Below are 20,944 nucleotides of genomic sequence, written 5' to 3' on the forward strand. Positions count from 1 at the left end.
AGAACTGGCTAGGGGGGAAAGAACTGATTGGTCAATTTCTTCCCCCACCTGACAAAACAAGTACTGGCTAGGGGGGAAAGAACTGACTGGTTAATTTCTCCCCCCCACCCCCCCCCCACCCTTACAGGTAAAGTACTTGCTGGGGGGAAAGAACTGACCGGTCAATTTCTTCCCCCTCTAGCCAGTACTTGCTCTGTTAGTTGGGCGAAGAAAATGACTGGTCAGTTCTTTTCCCCCTAGCCAGTACTTGACCTGTCGGGTGGGGAGAAGAAATTGACCGGTCAGTTCTTTCCCCGCTAGCCAGTACTTGCTTTGTCAGGTGGGGAAGAAATTGACCAGTCAGTTCTTTTCCCCCTAGCAAGTACTGCCTAGAGAGGAAAGAAGTGACTGATCAATTTCTTCCCCCACCTGACAGGTCAAGTATATGATAGGGGGAAAGAACTGACCGGTCAATTTCTTCCCCCACCTGACAGGTCAAGTACTGGCTAGGGGGGAAAGAACTGACTAGTCAATTTCTTCCCCCACCTGACAGGTCAAGCACTGGCTAAGGGGGAAAGAACTGACTGGTCAATTTCTTCTCCCCAACCAACAGGTCAAGAACTGGCTAGGGGGGAAAGAACTGACCGGTCAATTTCTTCCCCCACCTGACAGGTCAAGTACTGGCTAGTGGGGAAAGAACTGACTAGTCAATTTCTTCCCCTACCTGACAGGTCAAGCACTGGCTAGGGGGGAAAGAACTGACTGGTCAATTTCTTCTCCCCACCTGACAGGTGAAGAACTGGCTAGGGGGAAAGAACTGACCAGTCAATTTCTTCCCCCACCTGACAGGTCAAGTACTGGCTAGGGGGAAAAGAACTGACTAGTCAATTTCTTCCCCCACCTGACAGGTCAAGCACTGGCTAGGGGGGAAAGAACTGACTGGTCAATTTCTTCTCCCTAACCAACAGGTCAAGAACTGGCTAGGGGGGAAAGAACTGATTGGTCAATTTCTTCCCCCACCTGACAAAACAAGTACTGGCTAGGGGGGAAAGAACTGACTGGTCAATTTCTTCCCCCACCTGACAGGTCAAGTACTGGCTAGGGGGGAAATAACTAACTTGTCTATTTTTTCTCCCTCCTGATAGGTCAAGTACTGGCTAGCGGGGAAAGAACTGACTGGTCAAATTCATTTCCCCACCCGACAGGTTAAGTACTGGCTAGGGGGGAAATAACTGACCAGACATTTTCTTCGCCCACCTAACAGAGCAAGTACTGGCTAGAGGGGGAAGAAACGGTCAGTTCTTTCTAGCAAGTACTGACTAGAGGGGAAAGAACTGACCAGTAAATTTCTTCCTCCACCTGACAGGTCAAGTATATGATAGGGGGGAAAGAACTGACTAGTCAATTTCTTCCCACTTAACAGAGCAAGTACTGGCTAGGGGGGAAAGAACTGACCAGTAAATTTCTTCCCCCACCTGACAAAGCAAGTACTGGCTAGTGGGGAAAGAACTGACTGGTTAATTTCTTCCCCCACTGACAGGTCAAGTACTTGCTGGGGGGAAAGAACTGACCAGTCAATTTCTTCTCCCACCAAACAGAGCAAGTACTGGCTTGCAGGCAAAGAAAGGACCGGTCAATTTCTTCTCCCCACCTGACAAGTCAAGTACTGGCTAGAGGGGAAAGAACTGACCAGACATTTTCTTCGCTCACCTAACAGAGCAAGTACTGGCTAGAGCGGGAAGAAACGGTCAGTTCTTTCTAGCAAGTACTGACTAGAGGGGAAAGAACTGACCAGTACATTTCTTCCCCCACCTGACAGGTCAAGTATATGATAGGGGGGAAAGAACTGACCGGTCAATTTCTTCCCCCACCTGACAAAGCAAGTACTGGCTGGTGGGGAAAGAACTGATTGGTCAATTTCTTCCCCCACCTGACAAAGCAAGTACTGGCTAGTGGGGAAAGAACTGACTGGTCAATTTCATTTCCCCACCTGACAGGTCAAGTACTGGCTAGGGGGGAAAGAACTGACTGGTCAATTTCTTCCCCCACCTAACAGAGCAAGTACAGGCTAGGGGGAAAAGAACTGACTGGTCAATTTACTTCCCCCACCTTACTGGTCAAGTACTGGCTACGTGGGAAAAGAACTGACCAGCAGTAATTTCCTTACCTTAGAAGAAATTGAAACAGGAAAAAGGCAAATAAAAAAATACAACAGAAATTAAAATAAGTTCATTTAAAAATATTTCTTTAATTTACACAAAATATGAAACATATTTCTTATTTTATATGAAATTTAAATGAAAACCGACTATCGGAAATGAAAAACAGGCTAGTTAAGAATAACCAAGAATAACCAGTTCCAATTCACTAACAGGGGAAATAACTGACTAGCCAGGAAAATTGATGAGGGGGGAAAGAATTGACTAGTTAGTTTTTTCCCCCATAAGAATGATCAAGAGTAACCAGTTGCGACTGGGGGGAAAAAATTGACTAGGCGGGGAAAGAACTGACCAGTCAGTTTCTTCCCCGGGGAAAAAACTGACTAGTCAATTCTTTCCCCCGGGGAAGAAACTAACTAGTCAGTTTTTTCCCCGGGGAAAAAACTGACCGTTACACCGGGTCGAGTAGGACAGCTCTCTACACATTGTATAGTTGATTAAAACTTACCTAAAGTCTTTTGCAATCTGTCTTGTGTGAAAATTCTGCCAAATTATGTGAGAAACTAAGCATCCACTGCGAATTTTTCGATTGGACAGACACATAATAGTCTGACAGACTGGTACACACATCACTGTCCAACAGACCTGTAGAAATAATATTATATATGATATGGTAGTGTTTAATTGGTATGAAAATATAATGCTTCATTTACTGTAATTATGGAAGCATCCATCAATTCTTAAAATATCAGTGTAGTCGTACTCAATCCAAAACTAGAAACCTGATAAGATTCTGTAAGTGAAAATTTCTATGAAAGCAAGGGCATTTCAGTATGTATTTTTTTTAATTAAGTTAGCTCCCTTCAATTGTAAAATCTGTTTTATAGAAGATTGGACATTTGTTGCTGCTTTTTAAAGTATTGGTATCTGTTCAGCTCTTATGTAGCTCTAAATGCAGTTTTTAAGTGGTAAATTATTCTTAACAAAAATTATCTGGTTACTTATAAGATATTTCTATGACTGCCATGAAATCCAAATTTCCACCATGGTTCCCTCATACACCATAATTATAGAACAAAGACCTGCATCTCTTCTTCAATTCTGAACTAATTGTCTGTAGCCATTCTGCTTTACTGTTACTTCACACTACAAAAGAAGAGACACTTTTCAGTGTTTAGAAAGAAATATATTATGAGAAGCAATTTTACAATTTTTAATGATAATCATCTAAAACTCCTAACTTGTAACTTGAAACTATAAAAAGTTTCCTTTTATGAAATTTCATGCAATGATATTCGTAAGTGAATCTATGTCAAGGGGCCTCCATGGCTGAGTGGTTAAGGTTGCTGACTTTAAATCACTTGCCTCTCATTGATGTGGGTTCGAGCCTCACTCGGGTTAATGAATTCTTCATGACAGGAAGCCATCCAGCTGACTTACGGAAGGTGGGTGGTTCTACCCAGGTGCCTGCTCGTGATGACATAATGCATGAAGGGGCACTTGGGATCTTCCTCCACCATCAAGGCTAGAAAGTCTCCATATGACCTAAACTTGTGTCGGTGCGACGTTAAACCCAACCAAAAAAAAAACAAAGAAATAAAAAGAATTTATGTCAGTAAGTAAAAGGTTTAGACTAAACAAGAAAAAACAATACCTAAAATAACTGCTGTTCAAAATTTATGTCACTTTGATTTTCCTTGAAATTAATTTCCCCTGTTATTTTGCGTATCTGAATAATTACAAAATCAATGCATGTAATGTAAATTTGCTGAACAGAAAGGAAAAATGAATATATTTACGGATACTCTTAAATTATTTTTACCCTGCTAAATTTTTATCATGCACTTGTCTATTTTTCAATTTAGACAGTACCATTAACTGTTAAAACGGGTATTTACCAAAACGATACTGACTGAATGGCACACAGTGCAGATCTTGATCAGACTGCACAGATGGCATCGCCTGATCATGATCTATACTGGTCGCAAAGGCAGAATCAATTCTGTCCAGCATTATAAGCATTAAGGGACAACTGATAGAAAGAGGGAGAACATAACAGGTAATATCTGGAATGAATCAAATCTCAGCCATCAAAGATTTTTAACATTCTGGTGTAGTATAAACCCATACAGAAACTTAAAACCTTGATTTGTCTTAACTGTTTACAGTGAATATTTCTATGAAAACAAACCCTGTAATTTACCAAAAATAGAAATTAAGCAAGGGCATTTGTGTGTGTGTTTTTTTTTAGATTGAGTTACCTCCCTTGAGCTGTAAAGTTTACTGTATGTGTTAACCTTTACCGTGCTAAATTTCTAAAAAGAACAGGTCCATCATTCAGTTAAGGCAATACCATTTATCATTCCAAAGAAAGTTCACTGAAAATGTACTGACTGAATAGCAAATGTGCAGACCATGATTAGACTGCACGGATGTGTAGGCTGATCTTGGTCTGCACAGGTCGCAAAGGCAGAATAACTCTAAATTTATAATAATTCTAAATACAAATTTAAGGTGTGTTTACTCACGAAATCATTTCATGTCTGCGACCCACAATGTTTCCCATATACAGCATGCTGTACAGAGACATGCATCTCTTAATTTTCTAAATTTCATGGTCTGTAGAATTTTTTGAAAACATTTTGTAAATCCATCAAAGTTCTAAAGATGCACATTCAAACAGCACAAATTTAAATGAAATTCATCAACTTCAGTTAGACAGACTGACAGACATTCCATCAGCATACATGTGTATAAAAGATTATAATAAGTACTACATCCGACATTATAGACATAAATTTTAGAAGTACCTTCAATAAATGTAAGGTTATATACAATTGTAAAATCATTCAAGTAGATTTAAACAGATTTTTTGCATCAGAGAACACAATGGATTGTATTATGTGAAAAGGTGTCAGGAAAAAAAAACTACGTGTAATATCAAGAGAGGCTGCAAAAGTTAGTGTCCTTAGTCAATGTTGCTCTTATGGTTACATGGAAACATGTATCAATCGTGTACCTTATAAATTCAAAACTGCACCATGGTTCCATCAATCACCATGTAGAACAAAGACCTGCATCTCTTCTGTGTTATCTGTGTTAATGTAACTTCACACTACAAAAAGAAATATAAAGTTCAAACAAGACATATATTAGATGCACATAAACCACAATAAAATCAAGCCTGGACATTTTATATATAGCTGTAATTTGGTGAAAAAAGTTTCTCAGGGATATATGCTATTTATTTTTCATAAATTACGACACTTTTCATGTTTTTTTTTCTGCATTTTTTCAATTTATTTAATTTAAAACAAAAGAAGGGTGTTTACTTTGCAGACCGCTGTCTGAAATACTGTTATATGAGGGTACCTGACTTCAGATGACTTGCATTTCACTGCATACTATTCAACACAACTTTATCTTTTCGTTTTCTTGAAGCAAATGTATGGATATCTTGTGGAATATAGGTCTCTGATGGAGATAATATAGAAACTGTATAGAAATTGATCTAAAGTAGCTCAATTTTATATGAAACAAAGAACAATTTCTTTTAATATAGCCTTTTAGTGTTCTTTTTTTGAAATTGAGTTACCTCCCTTCCATTGTAAAATTTGTTTTATTTCTACAAAAAAAGCATGTTTTGTCTGTGTTCAGCTTTTCTATAACTCAGAGTGCAGCTGGATTAGAGGAAAATGGTTTTAAATAAAAATGATCTTCTTACTTGTCACATGATTTCTATGCTTCATATCCACGATGTTTCCGTATTAAACAATTTACAGCTGCATCTCTGCATTTCTCAACTTCATGGTATGTAGGTATTCTGCATTACTGTTACTTCACAATGCCCTGCAAAAGATTTGATTATTTTTTGCTTTAAGTTTAATGCTATTTTTCAATAATATTTCAGTTGTTTTCCGGCAGGCATTTAACCTTACCAGTGTTCCTGGATTCTGTACCAGTACAAACTTGTTCTCTGTAACTGCTAGATCTATACATAGAGCTCTGAATTCGGCTACCCATATCGGGCCTCAGTCAAACGGCAGCATGTCAATACATGCGATCAGCTGTTTAGACGGCATAGAGGCTATGACAATGTAACTGCCAATTCCCTATATGAAACAGAGGTTGAATACAAATAATGTCACAGAGAACATGTGCCTCACACGTGGCCCTAACTCATGGATGTGCAGGCTGATCTTGGTCTGCACTGTACGCTATGCTATCAATAAATTTTCAGTGAACACCCCTTTGAATACTAAATTGTATTGTCCAGATTGAATGATAGACCAGTCCATTTTAGAAATTTAGGAGGGTAAAGGTTAATTCTTCACAAAGTCTACAAAATATCTTACAGTCAACATTGACTTCAAGTTAACTGATTAGTATTCATTGGCCAATAGACTATTATGCACTGGTCACAAAGGCAGAATCACTTGCCGACACTGGCAACAGTGGGCTAAAGGTTAAATAACAACAGTTTAGGGCATTTTGGGCCTAATTAAGGTGAATTCAGGCATTATTAATTATGATTACTTAGACAGTAACATGTGAAACTATTGCAACAAGGAAACAATTAATATGTATATAGCAACAACCACCACTTTTGGTTAGTTTTAATTACAGGAACGAAATTATGTTTTTTGGACTCTTAATATGTGTGTATAAATGACAAATCAATTGTGTTTTTGACAATAAATATTACTGATAAAGTTTTATGAGGTGCTAAAGGGTTGTATGTCCTGGGGGGCAAATGTTCGGATCCCGTGTTAAAGTCTTGTCCTAGATTTGACAGGTAACAACTTTTTCAGGCTTTTTGTGCAAAAGTGACTGCAGTTAATTGCATTCTTTCTGCTACATGTATTTGATTTATTTCAATATGACTAGTCACTTATTCATCCATTATAAAGGAAGATTTCCCTAGTTTCCTTACAGAGATTACAAAGCCATTGACTGATTCAATAAAAAAAATATATGTGCAAAGAAGCAGAAGGATAAAAATTTGCATGTGCTGTGAAAAAAAATTTGCCTTGGACGTCTAATACGCAGGCTAGGTGTCCGGTTGCCGGACGGCTAGACACTTCCTTCTGTTTATTATAATGTGCTGACCTAGACAAAAAAATTTACATTCAGATTGTTTTATATTTATGACAGGCAATCTAAACGTCAAAACTTTGAAGGAGCAAAATAATGGAGGATGAATCACAGTACACAGTCATGTAAATGTATTGGTTTTATTGCTTGCGCACCAGAAAATTTGTAATTCTGGATATTATCTGATAATTTTTAATATTAAAATCAATGAGGAATTGAAACCCCTTTTGATATATGTAAGCTTTATTTGAATTTACAGCCAATTCGTAAAATAATCAGCATTTTAAAGTGTGTAAAGCGTTGGCAGCTATGAAAATTTCATCGGAAATTGCGTCAACTATTTTGGTGTTTTGAATACTTGACGCTAGTGGAAATAATGAAAAAATTATGTCAATGTTTCCTCGAATCGCGTCAAATAAGTTGGACTAGTGCCGACCGTATCGCCAGTGGAATAGTTTGATTAACGTCTGTTAACGTCTGCAAATGCTACAATAACATAATGGCTGATATGATCTCACATGAGATTATCTCCTGTTGTCATTCTGTATATTTTATACTTCCTTTCATGGTCAGGGTTCTCACTAGCAATTTCAAGTTGTAGTCCTGGGACTCCCAAAGCTGAAAAAGTTGCAGTCCCAACTACTGACTAGACTGACGGACAGACTTAAACTTTCGTCAAAACACAGGCCTCTATTGTACTGTCAAATTAAGTAAATTAAGTGTAGACAGACAGACATTCTGTAATCACAATTCTTCACCCAAATATTGTTAAGGTGAGATAAAAAGGTAAATGTAAAATAGGTAAAATGTAGTCAAAAATTAATGAGGGACAAAATCACCCCCCTGGACATAGTGCCATAAATGTAAAATAGGTAAAATGTAGTCAAAAATTAATGTAGGACAAAATCACCCCCCTGGACAATCCCCCCCCCCCCCCCTACCATCCCTGCTGTTTCTGGTCTTCCTGGACAAAGTCCTCCTGTGAAATTATCATGGTGGACAAAATCCCCCTTGTGAAAATACCAAGTTGGACAAAATCCCTCGTGATAATTTTTTTCTTTACCTTTTTATTTCAGAATGGAAACGTATATAAACATACAGTGAAAAGAAAATATATGAACAATTATACTTTTATTTTAATACTTATTAAGAGCATAACGTTAAAACATTCGGTCTAAAATACATTAAGACTGCACAGTATGTCTATGATCAACATATTAATAAATGCTTCTTCAGTAACATCAGCGATTTTGCTGAAAAATAATCATGTTACTAAGACCGACATCTACAGCATCTTAAAATTACTCGAACATTCATAATTAAGTCTAATTATCACTTTTTCTAAAAACATCTTGAAAACTGCCTAGTAATTAGTACGTGAGAAAACAATCGAAGTTACTTCAAATACTTTTATCCCCAACTGCACTAGAAAATTCCCCAACTGCAAGTCGTTTTGATCAGCGAAAATTTCCACCGCTGAGGGATTAATAGGTCTGCATTTTTTTTACTGACAGTGTCTCTATGTATATGCGTTCTAAACACCGCAATTGGAATATCTCAGATATTACTGTTAGCGTCATTTAAAATCATCATGGATTTCCCTTTCCAAAGAAAAGCGTTTCCAGAATTCCAGAATAACATAACAGGCCGATTCGCGGGAGAGATATTTATAAGTAACTTTAAATAACAAGCTGATCCACGGAAGTAATGAACGAAAAAAAAATCTGAAGACAAGTCGAAGCGCTTGCAAAGAATTTAAAATGCGCGGCTCATACGTAAGATTTCACTTGCGTTCATTTCAGCTGACGCAAAGATTTCAATCGTGTTCATTTCTGAAAGGACCTGCCAACCTTCCCCAAAACCATAAGGCAGTGGCTAGAGAACCGGAATCGGTTCCCTAGACAGCGAACTTATTCGTCCAGAACCGGTTCTCTAGCCAAAGTACCGTGCATTGGCTAGGGAACTGGAATTTTACTTCTATGCATAAAGCTGTGAAATTCACTTAGTTTTTTTTTTTGGTAAGTATTATGCATGTTATTATCTTAATAAATTTAACATTTCAATTTTCAGCAGGTAATGCCCTAGCTTTCATTTATCTGTGTTTACCGTGTCTCCAAAAGTATACTCCCCGCATACTGTCCACCATATTGGAATGATAAAATAAACTAGGACGAATGAATGCAGAAATAGCATTGGAGCAAGCCGAAATAAACTTGAAATGTAAAATTAAAAGGTATAAAACAATAAAAGAAACATTTAAAACAAATTAAGTAATTTCTGTTAATTAGTATTGATCACATATCTTTGAACGTCATCGTCGTGAAATGCCAAGATGTTACACTCAGGTTTTTTTTTCGGCCGTTTTTATAGCCGTTATTCGGCTATATTCCTAATGCCAAAATGTATGTATTTTTCCCAAAATGAGTACAAAAATTCCCAATCTACATTCTGAAAAAAATTTCATCAAAATTGCACAACTATTGACCAAATTATGGACAATTTTGTGATGGAAGTATGTTAAAGAGGTTGTACAAAGTGAAACAAGTGCGATAAGGAAGTGCTTAAACACATTCTTACTATATCCTCAGGGATATAAATTAACACTCAGACCCTATTAGCCAACTGGGCTCCTTACTGGCAAATTCTAGGGGCCCAGCCTAAAAGTTAGGGGCCCAGCTATTATTAGCGGAAAAATATACTAACAGCGGTTTAGATCGACATACTTAATAATAAGTCTTGTAATTTGCTTCCTGCCAAAATACATCAATTTTTTAAATATAATTACAGAACACTCATCAAACTCGCACTGAAAAGGAAAGCTGTAATCAACCAGTGCATGACATGTTCTAAATATAGGACACAGCCTCTCAAACACAGATGCACTTAAAGTTTGAACGAATTTTGCAGCACTAGAGGATTTGGGTTATTTATGGGCATTTTGATTGAGGCTGCAAGCTTATGGACGTCTGCATTCTAGTATTTTGTTGCATTGTCGAGTTACAGGACTCGCAATTACGAAATTATTACTTGTACAAAAAGTACAAACCATGTTGCGGTCGGTGTTCTATGCAGCCGCAGTCTGTTAACAGCCCATTTTTCATTAAAGTCCTCATTGGCCTTTAGGTCTTTAAATAATCCTGATAATATTTCCTTTTGACGCCGCGACCGACCGTTCTAAGCTCTTTAACAACCTTCAATAAACCTCTACTTTCTAGCACTGTATTCCTATGGGCGCAGCCATTGTTAGTGACGGAGTAAATGATCCGCGTATTCCGATTGGTCGTAGTATATATCGGTAATTTTGATTGGTCGATTTAAGTGACGTAGTGCATATTAATAAGACAGTCTAGGAAAAACCCAGAATATTGACATTAATAGAATCCAAAGCCATTCGCCGGCTGGGCGAATATTTTGGAAAATTGACTCGACCAGCTTCAAATCTGGTCGCACTGGGCGACTGTTAATTTATATCCCTGATCCTATGGGACTAAACATTTCCCAATTTGGAACATTTATGCGTCAAAATTCCCAATTTTGGGGGTATAGGCTATGTTCCCAAATTTGCTAGAAAAAAACCTGAAACTGATCAAAGAATCTGCATGAAATTTTAACGGCAATTAAATTAGGCCTAAATTAAAATTAAGTTTGTTTGACCTTTACCGACCCAGTATTTTTACAGTGGGTAGGTAGGTAGGTAAATAATTTTATTATATTTTAGTTTTTTTTAATGTTTGTTGTCTCAGTAATAATAAAAATTAAAGTCTATTTATGAATACCTATTGCTTGTAGATAATCTCGGAAGATGCTCTGTTAAATGTATGCTTGTAATAAACCCCTAGCCCTATTCATGCACACACAATATGGGCACAGACTTAATTTGCACATAAGGCAAAGTTGACCAAGTTTTTGAGTATCTTTCATGTCTATACTTTTTCTTTATATATATACGAAAAATGTTTTCCCTACATCTGCGCTTAAAAGTACAAAACGATATAGTCGCGAAAATATTTGGCATCTAAACACTACTGAATTACAGCTTATTTTCAACAAGTGTTTGATGCTTAATTCAATAGATAATAACTTTTTATGAGTTTTAGAAGGTTTTTACAATGGTTATGGCAGTATGCAAGCAAAAGTGATGATTTTTTAGCTTCAAGCTACTTGCACGTATTGGTCATGTTACTAAGAACAGAAACAAGATTGGGTTTCCCCGACATCAGACATTTATTATGCCATTGTCCTGGCAAAAGAAGTATTCGATTTTTTATACCTCTTTGTTCTGGCATTACAAAATGAAAATATTAAAACTATCTAGCTTGTCATATTTCAAAACATTTACGTTCGTGTCAAATTCTTGAAATTCGGAAACTGAGATTTTCTCACTTCGAACAAATGCATTTCAAAACGATCTCTGATCAAAGACATTTTGAAATCAACAATTAAGTCAGTTCATAATATATTTTCACAGATAATCAAATTTCCCACCACACGCCTGTCAATTGCCGCAATACTGTCACTGTTATGAAAGCAGTATTATGTACAAGCAAATTTCAAATATAACACGTAGTAGACAAATAATAATCTCATGTACATTACGTTTCCTTTGTAATCAATCATATTTGTTCTTCTTAAATTTCGTTTTCACAGCAGACATTTTTCTTTCAGGGTATTTTAGTAATCACCACCACCTAGTTGCTCTCCATAATAACTGCATCGATAGTAAAAATAATCACAGTCTAGCCCTTACCGTATTTTCCAAAAATGTTAGGACTAGTTATTTTCACTTTCTCAAGACTTATTTCCCGAAATATTGATTATTTTGTAAAGTGTCGCAAAAATATGGACACAATAATCATAATCCACCCAATGTTGAAAGCGTAATAAAAAGCGTAAACGATTATCGGTAATTGTTCTGTTGATAAACTTAGTCCTTGTCCTTGTTTTCATCATCAATTAACACCCCCCTCAAAGAGCTAAAAGAAGTGTGTAGGTATCATGGCATCTGAAGTGGAGATCAAAGCGTTACAGTTGCCCGAGATTGTCATGGAATTACATCATGTTTTCGCGCCATATAACACATCACTGTTTGATTGTACCGCCTCGGTTCTTTGAATTAATCAATAAAAAAGTTTCTTCTTTAATTTCTTAAAGCCAATTCAATATCCTGTATAAACTGACAGGTAAATGTGTGAAACGATAATTGTGGATATCCTACCTCTGTGAGCTATTTTGCCGCACTAACATAAATCTGTTTGCCAAAAGTCGTTTTACGCCATGTATTTAAATTGCTGACGCTTTTTCATTAAGATTTTTTTTTTTTTTTTTTTGTACCTTCTGGTCAAAAGTCTGAACTTTATGCGCATAGAATTTATCATTTATTTACTCTTAGAAAGAAGTAAGTAATTTTAAGATCGCACTGTTTGAAATTTTACAAAGAACTAAATTTAAATTTGACCGTTTTTATAGAATTTTGCCTATATTCCTGTCGATATCTTATTAAAGTCGTTATAGAATTCAAACTATATTACTTCTTAAGCGGTGCTAAAAAAATATTGATGCGATATTAACAAAAAATGAATGCACTACGCGCGTTTTTTTTTTTGTGTATGTGTAAACAAAAGTAACGTCGAGTGATGGAAATTAGATATTACGATAGCTCGCATGTGCTCGTGAAATGGAAAAGTACCGGCATGACGTTTTGGTTTCTTTACGTTTAGCGGGTAAATTAGATACTAGATTTGTAAAATTATGTCCTTTCGTCAGATTGCCTTCCGGTTATAAGCGGTTTGATTGTCGTCTGCATCCTATGGCCTTAGGCAATGTTATCGGCATAGCTGACACGTTTTCGGAATACACGAGATGATAAACAGTCCGCTTTATCGATTTCTACTAGCCGACCGCGGGTTACTTTCTCACTTGCCATAATTATGTACGCATTTGTTAAATAAAATAATCGCCAGTTTCAAGCACCAAAATTAGTTTTTCCCTTTGATAAGAAAATAAAAATATTTTTTTTCTCTGGAATGCAATAAAATTATTTGAGTCGGGGCAATTTTTTCGGGTCGGTCGGTAAAGGTCAAACAAACTTAGTTTTATTTTAAGCCTTAGTTTGTACATCTATAAACATGTAATGATACAAAAAAAAATCAATATAATTTTATATTTAAATAATTTTGACATATTTCATGTTGAAAGATTATAACATTTAAAAACGGGAAAGTGAGTTTTCACGCGTTTATTCGTATACTAGTTTTTATCATTCCAATTCTGTGGTGCCAGGTGGTGGATTATACCTGGACATACCACAGCTGAACCTGTTGGGATTTGACATTTCTGGCAGTCAAGATTACAACAACAACAATATGACGGACAGTAAACGCAGATACATGCAAGGGCACGGTAAAATTAATTAAGATAACAATATGCATGACATTTACCAAGAAACAAAGTGGATTTTGGCAGCATTATGCATAGAAATAAAATTCCGGTTATTTTGGTTAGAGAACCAGTTCCGGATGAATACATACGCTGTCTAGGGAACCAATTCCGGTTCTCCAGCCACTGCCAAACCATAAAAAAGGGCTGCTCTATCACTAAAATTATCTATATACCGATGATACTGTTGCATGGTGGTAAGGTGTCTGACTTCAATTCACGCATTACCATGGGTTCGAAATCATATTGTGGTATCCAGACATTTGTTGAAATTGTTCATTGTTGTTGTAATTTTTTTATCTTGCCTGACACTGGGTACGAAAGTTCTATGTACGAACATCGAAGGCTGATTGCTTCATAAATAACTTCATAAAAGTTCTATTATTACGTTAAATCGATATCATTTATCCGTAAATAGTTTTACAATTCATTATTAACTGCTGTCATACCCTTATTTACATGTAAACATGCTTAAAAGTTGACTTAGACTAGCAAGCCAGCGAATGTCAGCCATTTTGAAATTATGACGTCATATTTGGGTTAGTATAAATACCGGACGTTCCGTATCGCTGTAGTCACACAGTCACACAACCGATAAGCATCAACACAGTTGTGTTGAAAACAGAAAAGCTAAATCTCTCTTATCCGATAGTAGAATATGGATCGTAATAAGGTGAAATACTTGTTACATTTGCCTGTTCGTTCATTCCAGTGCAGATCAGTTGATTTTTAACTTTGTTATAACCAAAGTTTTTGCCAAATTTGGTACACTACCAAATCTGGTACCCACAAGATATGTTTACCGTCGTCTGCTAAGTCAACTCTAGGTCTTTTATATATATCCTTATTATACCGTAGAAGTGGGTGGATATATCTTTGATCTAGAGATTCAATCCGTAGAAGTGGGCAGATGCTTTAGGAATACAACTGTAGGCCTAAATGTGGGCAGACTAAAAGTACCAGAAAACAAAGGAATCTATATATGAAATCCTCAGTCAGACCGCATGTTCAGTTCTAAGTATATGTCTTCTCATCGAAAGTAGAAAAATATTGACATGTTATGTAACATCTGTTCTGAGAAACATCGCCCTCAAAAAATGCTCCAACAAAAAATAGATGTTTAGAATTTAAATTAAATAAAAAAAATGCAGAGTTACGGTACTTGATGTGAGAGTCAGCTTTTAAATAAGACAAATAACTGCTCCAAGTTTTAAAGCAATAGCTTTGACCTTTAAAGAGAAAAAATGACCTAAACGCAAAACTTAACCAAAAATTCTGATAATTTCTAATTTCAAGTTCGTAAGGGGCAATAATTCTTGCAACAAGCAGGATAGAGTTATGTTTATTCCTGTACAGAGTCAGTTTTTGATGTTGTACAAGTGTTGCAAGTCTTAAAGCGATAGCTTTGATAGTTTAGGGGAAAAGCTGACCTAAACTCAAAACTTTACAAAGAAATCAGTTTTTCTAAGTTCAAAAGGGGCCATTATTCTTGCAAAAAGCAGCATGGAGTTATGTTTGTTGCTGTGCAGTGTCAGCTATTGATGGTGAACAAGTGTTGCAAGTTTTAAAGCAAAGGCTTTGATAGTTTAAGAGAAAAGTTGACCTAAACGTAAAACTTAAATAAGAAATCTGACATTTTCTAAGTCTAAAAGGGCCTTAATTCTTGCAAAAAGCAGAATGGAGTTATGTTTATTGCTATACACAGTCAACCATTGATGGTGAATAAGTGTAGCAAGTTTTAAAGCGATAACTTGAATGGTTTAGGAGAAAAGTTGACCTAAACATAAAACATAACCAGATAAATCCAGCACCGACGCCAATCAAGTGATGACAATAACACATCTTTTTTTTCTCAAAAAGTCACATGAGCTATAAATGAAATCAAAATGATTGTTTTACTATGATGACTACATTCTTAATATTGAAAACATACATTATACCATAATTTCTTTTAAGAAGCAAACGGAAAGCTAGTATAGAACTATGTGTAAAGACGAATTCCGAGTGTAAATGAATAACTCCGGGTGGCCAAACCCCAGGCACCCCACCCCACGTACTACCCTTTACTCAGTTTGGGCAACATGAATTAATTCTAGACGTCTCAGTGCTAGAATAAATACTTTATTTCAACTTAGTACGAGTGTTCAGGTACTTATCAATATGCACACTATATTAGAATGACCAATTTGCTTTATGTGAAAACACCGAAATGGTACAAGGTTATATTCTTCCTTTGTTTCATATAAACAATTAAATCTTGAGACCTAACTTTCAGTGCTTACAACATTTCTGTGATATACAAACATATATATAGCCATTAAATATAACATGTCTTCTTACATAATGAAAATATATATATATTGAAATGTTAGGTTACTTATATTGAAGAAACATTATCTGTCTGATAAACATCACCCTCTGAAAATACTCCCATGAAATTTGTCATTTAGCGATAACCCGTATACATGTAGACATGGAAATTAAAATAAGCAGCATCAACAACATGGAAATTCATTTTGGACCACTTAACATGTAACACTGAGTTGTCACTTCTTAATTGGTGTAAAAAGTCCTACAAGGTACGGACTACGAAAAGTAGAGTAAACCCCTAGCTTCTTTCGCTCTATGACTATGTCTAATGATTTAACTGCGAAAACAGAAGGCGGTCAAAATATTTTGATCATCTAACATCATTTAAATGTTTGGCGAACTTCCCTCTTTTCGTAACACTGGTGCTCATTGTCCCTGCGCAGTTAGTGAAGACCGAGGCGCTATGCTAACTGCCAAATGTTAAAAAAGAAATAGTTAATGGTAAATGCCAGCAGCCTAATGTTAAATGTCACATACTTAATATTAAGTGCTACATACAAAATATTATATGCCATATACAAAATGCTAAAAGTCACAAAAATAAATTCTTATTTGTTTCATTTCGTTTATACTAATTTGCTTTAGCTCGACTGTGGTGAAAAAATCAGTCTTATTGTAGCCACTCTCGGGTCTGCTTCCTGGACTGGTCATATGGGAAGTCATGGTTGTGACACCAGTGGGGCTGGAACCCACGGCCCCTGGATTGATAAATGTTAAATGGCATTTCTCATATTATCAATCTTTATGATCTTTATCTCTTCAACTAATGAAACTTTTACTCATTTTAAAAAAAAAGTTCTGCCAGTCTAATTTAAAGCAATAGTGTTACAGATGTTACGGTGACATGGAACCTAGACATTTTGCTGTAATATGTTTAGACTAAGTATGTAACAGAGAAAAAGTTATGTAACGAAGGGCAATGATTATATAACTTATGTATTCAGTTCTTTATTTCATTGTTAGCAATGAGCATTTTGACATTTATTGTTTTAACAATAAAGCATTTATCATTGACAATTACCGTTTGGGAGCCAAAATTTGACAATAAGCAATTCGTAAATAGCATTCATTTTGCATTACAATTTTGCAGTTAGCATTACGCATTGGCCTTACATAGGCATATAGAATTTAGTATGTTGCATTTTATATAAAGTATTTGGCATAATGCATTAAGTAACTGGCATTTTGCATCAAGTATCCAAGGCGCTTAGCTTTAAGTACTTGGCATTTAGCATTTAGTATTTGTCATTTAGCAATTGGCTATAATCATGGAGCACCGGCCTTCCATACATGCCAAATGCCATATGCCATATCAATTCAATTCAATGCAATACTTCTTTATTGCGTCAAGGTTACATAGGTAACATCAGACAATATAAAAATATAACAGATTAAACACATGTGGGTAACAAAAATATTGTGACAAAAAGTAAATTACACTGTATTACTATAACATGAATTCTATTATAATTGTAAACATTAAGGAAACACATTTCTATTTTTCTACCCTAAGATGTTTGTTTGGGTTAGGGGACAGCGATACTTATTATCGATTTTCGCCGTATTCTTAGTTGGGAGAATTAGAATTTTATCAATGAAATCATGGTGAAAGCAGGTAAATGTGGATATATAATTACTCGATTGTAACTGCCGTATTCTTAGTAGGTAGAGTTAGAATTTTATCAATGAAATCATGGTGAAATAGATAAATAGATAGATCTTTATTTTCCTCCAATATTGAAGATTTTAACATATGTACAAACAGACAAACAGGGAAAATATATATTTTACATACAGTTTACTATACATGTATCAATGAAAATACGGAATAACATTAAAAAAAAAAGAAAAAAAAAGAAAAATAAACAAAGAAAGTTGGCAGCCCAATCATATTTAGACCAACTAATTAACATGAAATTGTCTAGTACTTAGCAAAACCGAAAACAAAACTAGAACAATTTAGCTTTTGTCATCAATTAAACTAAATATCAACACAACACTGAAGGAAAGTGCAAGTGGGCAAAACTTTTTATGGACGGCGTCTATTAGCTATATTTGACTAATTCCAAAACGACAGATAACTAATATATGTACAAGAATAGCACTTAAACTACCAAACCTGTATCCTTTTTGACTGCAATTAAATTCTAAGACTTTAGAAAAGAACTTTTCTAAATGTAATCTAAGCTGGGCAATATTTTAAACCCAGCATTTAAATATAAAACTTGACAAAGTTGAATATTGCCAACAGTATAAATAAGAGCACGGGTTTCTCTTTATATCAGTCATGATATGCCGTAACATAAACTGTCTGCATGTCAAAACGTGTCAGCTCGGAATGAAAGATATGCCGGCTCATCACATATTTTTAAATTAGAACTACTCCGTAAACATTTTACAAAGTACTTTCAGCATCCTGAAATTTGCAAATTGCAAATGTGCAAATGTTCATTAAGTTTTAATGCTATAGTTATCAAATCAACACACTGTTCATAAGGCTTTAACTTCACGAAATGTTTGTACGTTTGTATGTCGCAAAGTTCAAACCAAGCCAGAAATAATTGCTTGTACAAATCGTGATTTCTTAGGCATTTACATATTGTGTGCTCAACAATATTTTCACAGAATAAAATACTCTTGCGGCATTGTGTTGGAAAAGACCTTGAGACAATTTAACCTAAAATTCGCACAGCAGTTTTACATAAGGGCATCAACTTTTGCCTTTTTCTGCACACCGACCAGAAAATACACGGGTTGTTTGTAGTCAACAGGTTGTTAGTTACTGGAATTTCATTTACTGTGCTGATGCGAGATAGTCTTTGTACATGGTTCACAAGTGTGACATTTTGGTACACTATTTTCTTCCACGGAACTTTTGCAGGGAATAAACAGATACCTATGGAAATAATTTGGGATTAATTGCCTTCTTTTCGCGTCAAAAGGTTTACAAACTAGGAGATAGTGAAATGCGTCACCTAAGTCATTTTCTTGCTTGTGTAATTAAATGAGATTTAGCCTTGTTAAATTTTCCACTAGGACTAAATTTAACGCCTAAATATTTGTAACCATCGGCTATTTGCTGCGCATTACCGTCAAGTGTAAAATGCATGTTGCGCGTCCCGCGTCTGTTTGAACCAAAGACTACGACTTTTGACTTTTCGGTATTAATTTTTGATTTCTATCTTTGGCAATACGTACAGAAATCATTCAAGCATTTTTGAAATTCTTGGCTGCGGATTTTTAGAAATAAGGACTGTGTCGTCTGCGAATAATAGTACGAGAATACTTAGAAGTCTTACAATGTCATCACTTTGATATTCAAGAGTAACTCCGCCATTACCTCTAGATTCCAGATAATCTAACAAATCATTTAGGAAAAGGGAAAACATCAGAGGGGAAAGATTTACCCTTGTCTCACGCCACATTCACATGCAAACATTGCAGAGATTTCACCTTTCAGTTGTACTCAAGACTTAATATTATCATACATGATGCGAATTATCCTAAGAAATTTACTGTGTATGCCATTGTTTATCAACGTTTGAAATAGCTGTGCTCTCGGTAAGTTATCGAAAGCGCGGGAAAAATCAACAAAAGCTACGATTGCATACACACTTGTTCAATTAAAAAGTTTAAGGTAAAAACGTGATCTACAGTTGAGTGGTTCTTTCTGAAACCCATTTGGTTTTCATGTATAATAATATGTGTATCTACAAATTGTGTCATCCTATCGTTTAAAACAGCCGTAAATAATTTTCCAAGGCAGCTTAAAATTGTAATTGGTCTATAATTATCAGGTGCAGTAGCAGAGCCCTTTCCTTTAAAGACTGGAATTATATAACCTTCAGACCAGGTACTAGGAATTATGCCTGTATTGGGAATTATGTTGAAAAGCTTTGTAGGACCACATTCGTAACAGATCGTATTTGTAACAGGTGTTACAAATGCGATCGCATATGTAACACGTGTTACAAATGAGATCGCATATGTAACAGAAATCAAGCACATTTGTAACAATTTTTGAGACAAATGTGACCGATGCCGATTTTTGATGTGACATCTGATCACATTTGTCTCATTTCATTTTCAATCGGAAAGATGAACAAAAAAGTGCATTTTTACATCTGAAACAAACACATTTGTAACATGCTTTAGCTTACTTGTTCGAAGTAAAAAGTAAGTTATTGTGATCATCGTTTGTACGTCGTCCGTCGTCCTACCGTCCGCCCGTTCACATTTTTCTTGTGAATACGATAGAGACAACATTTATTATTTGATTTTGACAAAACTTGCACAGAATGTGTATATATCTATGATATCTCGGTTCCTTTCAAAAACCATCCATATCACGTTATTCTTCTTGAAGTTATAGCCCTAGAGATGGCAATTATTACTGATTTTAGCCTTGTGAACGAGATAGAGACCACATTTTTTGTTTATTTTTACTAAACTTGCGCACAACTTATATATCTATAAACATGCTGATTTTATCCTTGTCAACACACTGGGGACTACATTTATTATTTGATTTTTATTAAGCCCCCGCCACGAGTGGTGGGGGTTATACGAATGGTCTACGTCCTTCCTTCCGACCTTCCATCTTCCGTCCTTCCGTAACATTTCGTGTCCGCTCTGTATCTCCTAAACCCCTTGAAGGATAATCATGAAACTTGGGTCAAATGATCACCTCATCAAGATGATGTGCAGAACCTATGAGTCAACCATGTCGTCTCAAGGTCAAGCTCACAACTCAAGTCAAAGGTTTGAGCCTATCATTTCGTGTCCCTTTCTATCTCCTAAACCTCTTGAAGGATTCATATGAAACCTGGGTCAAATGATCACCTATCCAAGACGATGTGCAGAACTCATAAGTCAGCCATGCCGGCTCAAGGTCAAGGTCACAACTC

General features: G+C 35.9%; 2 long non-coding RNA genes across 5 annotated transcripts in view; both read right to left on the minus strand.

Moving 5' to 3' along the window:
* LOC128546182 (uncharacterized) overlaps positions 1 to 3,281 on the minus strand; it is a 36,007-nt gene extending 32,726 nt beyond the window's left edge. For all 4 annotated transcript variants that reach the window (XR_006684499.2, XR_008367582.1, XR_008367580.1 and 1 more), the window contains exons 1-2: positions 3,140 to 3,281; positions 2,647 to 2,783 (exon numbers count right to left, since the gene is read on the minus strand). This is a non-coding gene — a long non-coding RNA (uncharacterized LOC128546182). The remainder of the gene's footprint in view (positions 1 to 2,646; positions 2,784 to 3,139) is intronic.
* Positions 3,282 to 5,154: 1,873 nt separating this feature from the next.
* On the minus strand, positions 5,155 to 14,183 carry LOC123543408 (uncharacterized). The gene is made up of 3 exons (XR_008367588.1): positions 13,844 to 14,183; positions 5,863 to 5,987; positions 5,155 to 5,253 (listed from the first exon to the last, which is right to left on the minus strand). It is a non-coding gene; the product is annotated as an uncharacterized LOC123543408 (long non-coding RNA).
* Between the last annotated feature and the right edge of the window lie 6,761 nt (positions 14,184 to 20,944).

This window comes from Mercenaria mercenaria, chromosome 16 (assembly GCF_021730395.1).
Source record: "Mercenaria mercenaria strain notata chromosome 16, MADL_Memer_1, whole genome shotgun sequence".
Classification (NCBI taxonomy): Eukaryota; Metazoa; Mollusca; class Bivalvia; order Venerida; family Veneridae; genus Mercenaria; species Mercenaria mercenaria.